At 47.1% G+C, this 5000-nt stretch overlaps 1 non-coding gene across 1 annotated transcript; it reads left to right on the forward strand.

The window, feature by feature from the left end:
* The first annotated feature begins 2580 nt into the window (after positions 1-2580).
* Positions 2581-4483, forward strand: LOC146534962 (small subunit ribosomal RNA). Its single transcript, XR_014878502.1, has one exon. It is a non-coding gene; the product is annotated as a small subunit ribosomal RNA (ribosomal RNA).
* The last annotated feature ends 517 nt before the right edge of the window (positions 4484-5000 follow it).

The following is a 5000-nucleotide window of genomic DNA, read 5'->3' on the forward strand; positions in this document are numbered from 1 at the left end:
CCCGGCCAATGCATTCTATTTAATTTTCCTCACAGGCAGCCACGTAGTGCTTGCTTTTCACCAGGGACAGAATACCCTCTTCAGCATTAACCACAAGCTCGAAAAAAAAACCCGCCCGCTATAGAGGCATAGCAACGAAGATTTAGATGCGTTTGCACGTATTGGATAATTGGAGTTGAATGTATTATTTCAGCGCGATATATTTGGTTTCATATTTTTTGCAGTAGTTATTAGTAGGTAGGTTTTTGTTTATAATTTCTTCCGTTTAAAAATAGTCATTTAAATATATTTAAAGAAGTACTTGAAAAGATTAGTAGCAAAAATTTAAAATTACGGTACCTACTAAAAAATCCTTGCTGTGTAAAACAATTGGAAAATCCTTATTGAAACTACGAAAATGCGGGTTGCATTAGAGTTTAATTAATTTTCACATTATCTTAAGTGCTTTGCAAACATACATTATATGAATAATCCAGTAGTAAAAGCGGGCGAAGCCGCAAGGGGGTCGCTAGTATATATATATATATAAAAGGACTTGCGCTGTTACCTCACTGACACTGAGGTAACAGCGCACGCAGGTACCGCGGTAAATTATTTAGGGATGAATTCTAATAAACTATTAAACATATGTTTAATGAAATATTTTTAAGACGACTGTCTAAATTTAAAATTTTATAATAATCGGTGGCGTTTTAAACATTTTTCCATACAAACAACTTTCAACCCCTTATTTTTGCACCCTTAAGGGAAGAATTCTAGAAAACTATGAAACATGTGTTCAATTAAATACTTTTAAGAGTCTGAATTTCAAATTTTATAAAAATTGAACAACGGTCAACGAACTTTATAAGAAGGCATAAAAGACAGTCCGTAAGAATATTAAGGGAACTACTAACCGTTTAAATAAAAACACTTCAAAATAATTATATTCATTACGGAAATTGTGCGTAGCTCCTTACGCAGTGTACTTTTTATTTAATCATTCTATAGTTAGAAATTTAGATTTTTAAAAGTATTCAATTGAACACGTGTTTCATGGTTTTCTAGAATTCTTCCCCTAAGGCTGCAAATAAGGGGTTGAAAGTTTGTATGGAAAAATCTTTAAAACGCCACCGATTATTATAAAATGTTTAATTTAGATAGACTCTTAAAAATATTTAATTGAACATGTGTTTCATGGTTTTCTACAATTCACCCCCTAAGGGTGCAAATAAGGGGTTGAAAGTTTGTATGGAAAAATCTTTAAATCGCCATCGATTTTTATAAAATCAGAAACGGTGGTGGTGGTGGTGGTGGTGGTGGTGGTGGTGGTGGTATTGGTGGTGGTGGTGGTGGTGGTCGTGGTGGTGGTGGCGGTGGTATTGGTGGTGGTGGTGGTGGTGGTCGTGGTGGTGGTGGCGGCGGCGGCGGCGCCGGCGGCGGTGGTGGTGGTGGATGCGGTGGTGGTGGTGGTGGTGGATGCGGTGGTGGTGGTGGTGGTGGTCGTGGTGGTGGTCGTGGTGGTGGTGGTCGTGGTGGTGGTCGTGGTCGTGGCGGTGGTCGTGGCGGTGGTGGTGGTGGTGGTGGTGGTGGTGGTGGTGGTGGTGCTGGTGCTCTTGGTCACGGTGTTCACTCCCCATCAACTCTCATTCACCATTCCACCCGGCCGTCCGTCTGTCAGTCGGCACGTCCCGAGTGTCGCGACCGTCGCTCTGTACATATGTGAGGTGTCGACGAGCCAAACGTATGAGCGTAGTCGACCCTCCACGGAGGTTTTGTAGTAGTATTCGTGTGTTACTATAACGCATAAATACACACAACACACCCATACCACACATAATATTGTGGTGTTGTACAGTGTCGGTCGACGGGCGCGCGCGTGCGGTTGGTTATGTTTGTTGTGGGGGTTTGTTGTGGGGCTCTCTCGCTCTTCTTGTGATTAGTAGTCACAGTTTTGCGTAGAGTGTCTCGCGTCTCTCCCCATTACGGGCATCAACGCCGCACGATTTGCGTTGTTCGTATATCAACTTTGATACATTGTTATATCGATGTTTGTTCAGCGACCGTTCTAATACCAGTGTGCGCGGCCACCCTTTGCGGGGCGACACGTTCCTTTAAAATTGGCCACGATCTCTCCAACACCGAGCGTTGATTTGTATACACAACATGTTCACGCTCATGTTAAACGAGAGATTATGAGAGTGTGTTGTGTGCGTTTTGCGACCGTTGTCGCTGCGCACGCATCAAAGATCTCGTCAGAGAACGTTCAGTACTGCGACCGAGCACCGGCACACACCGCCACCGCTTTCGTCTTCGTTCTAACCGACGACGGCGTCTGCGCGTGCGTTGTGCGGCGCGCGCGTCGTGTGTAATATCGGAGCGGCGATAGTTTGCGCGCGAACCGACATGCATTCATTCATTCATTCATTTGTTTGTTTGTTTGTTTGTGTGTTATCGCTCGTCGCGTAAGCTTTCAAAGTTCAAAATTTATTATAATTTTATTTTTTAAAAGTCATCGCGACGCGTCTCTCGACGCCCGCGTTCGACGTTTAACAAAATAAATAAAACAACGCGAGAGTTAGCGATGTTGTTATTGTTAGCTCCCTGGTTGATCCTGCCAGTAGTTATATGCTTGTCTCAAAGATTAAGCCATGCATGTCTCAGTGCAAGCCGTATTAAGGCGATACCGCGAATGGCTCAATATATCAGTTTTGGTTCCTTAGATCTTACTCAGTTACTTGGATAACTGTGGTAATTCTAGAGCTAATACATGCAATCAGAACTCTGACCAGTGATGGGATGAGTGCTTTTATTAGATCAAAACCAATCGACGGAGGGCTTCGCGTCCGAAGTCGTTAATTTTGATGAATCTGGATAACTTTTGCCGATCGCATGGTCAAGTACCGGCGACGCATCTTTCAAATGTCTGCCTTATCAACTTTCGATGGTAGTTTCTGCGACTACCATGGTTGTCACGGGTAACGGAGAATCAGGGTTCGATTCCGGAGAGGGAGCCTGAGAAACGGCTACCACATCCAAGGAAGGCAGCAGGCGCGCAAATTACCCACTCCCGGCACAGGGAGGTAGTGACGAAAAATAACGATACGGGACTCTTTCGAGGCCTCGTAATCGGAATGAGTACACTTTAAATATTTTAACGAGGAACAATTGGAGGGCAAGTCTGGTGCCAGCAGCCGCGGTAATTCCAGCTCCAATAGCGTATACTAAAATTGTTGCGGTTAAAAAGCTCGTAGTTGCATTTGTGCGCCGCGCTGTCGGTGCACCGCATCCGCGGTGATACTGACACGTCTGCGGAGCATATCGTCGGTGAGCCGGCGGTAAAACGCCGGTTCAATATCAAAATCCTATCGCGGTTCTCTTCGGTGAGTGTCGAGATGGGCCGACAATTTTACTTTGAACAAATTAGAGTGCTCAAAGCGGGCTCAAAATGCCGCTTGAATATTTCGTGCATGGAATAATAGAATATGATCTCGGTTCTATTTTGTTGGTTTTCAGAACTCCGAGGTAATGATTAATAGGGATAACTGGGGGCATTCGTATTGCGACGTTAGAGGTGAAATTCTTGGATCGTCGCAAGACGAACATCAGCGAAAGCATTTGCCAAAGGTGTTTTCATCAATCAAGAACGAAAGTTAGAGGTTCGAAGGCGATTAGATACCGCCCTAGTTCTAACCGTAAATATGTCGTCTAGCGATCCGCCGACGTTAATACAATGGCTCGGCGGGCAGCTTCCGGGAAACCAAAGATTTTGGACTCCGGGGGGAGTATGGTTGCAAAGCTGAAACTTAAAGGAATTGACGGAAGGGCACCACCAGGAGTGGAGCCTGCGGCTTAATTTGACTCAACACGGGAAATCTCACCAGGCCCGGACACCGGAAGGATTGACAGATTAACAGCTCTTTCTTGATTCGGTGGGTGGTGGTGCATGGCCGTTCTTAGTTGGTGGAGCGATTTGTCTGGTTAATTCCGGTAACGAACGAGACTCTAGCCTGCTAAATAGGCGTCGTCATTTAGGTGTGCGCGATTTCGGTCGCGCAACTCACTGGCGACGTATTAAAATTCTTCTTAGAGGGACCGGCGTCTTCGAGCCGCACGAGATTGAGCAATAACAGGTCTGTGATGCCCTTAGATGTCCTGGGCCGCACGCGCGCTACACTGAAGGAATCAGCATGTTCTCCCTGGCCTAGAGGCCCGGGCAACCCGTTGAAACTCCTTCGTGCTGGGGATTGGGGTTTGCAATTATCCCCCATAAACGAGGAATTCCTAGTAAGCGCGAGTCATAAGCTCGCGTTGATTACGTCCCTGCCCTTTGTACACACCGCCCGTCGCTACTACCGATTGAATGATTTAGTGAGGTCTTCGGACCGACACGCGGTGGCTTCACGGCCGTCGGCGTTGCTGGGAAGTTGACCAAACTTGATCATTTAGAGGAAGTAAAAGTCGTAACAAGGTTTCCGTAGGGGAACCTGCGGAAGGATCATTAACGTGTTTGTGTGTTGTCGAAATACATCACACATAACAAAGATATATGATTATACAAAAAAAAGGCGATGAGAGCGAAAGCGCCCGCGCAACATTTTCGACGAAAAGACAACAAATCGAGAGCGTACGACGGTGCATCGCGTCGCCACAGAGCGGAACAGTGTCGCCGGCGCGCGCGCGCGCGCGCGCTCCCTGCAAACTTGCTGGAACGTGTGCACGTGTGCGTGCGGGGTGGTCGGCTCGGCGAGCCGGCGGTGGAACGCGATCGACGCAGACCGGTGAGAATCCGCGCCGCGAGTCGATCGCACCGCTGCTGACAGGCTCGCCGCTATACGAGTCCACACCACCATAGGCGTATACTTTTCGCTAGTCGGCGACGAGATGATGTCGTGTGTCGTCCTCGTCGATACTGCGGGGGCGGTCGTTCTCCGCTAAACTATATAATGCGGTCGGACGGGGGACGGACGGACGTCGCGCCGCGGCGGCAGTCGAGAGCTCTACGTTTGCCCGTATTGCGA

The sequence above is a fragment of the Heliconius melpomene genome, chromosome 11 (assembly GCF_056956725.1).
Source record: "Heliconius melpomene rosina isolate 202511_hmr_F chromosome 11, ASM5695672v1, whole genome shotgun sequence".
Taxonomy (NCBI): domain Eukaryota; kingdom Metazoa; phylum Arthropoda; class Insecta; order Lepidoptera; family Nymphalidae; genus Heliconius; species Heliconius melpomene.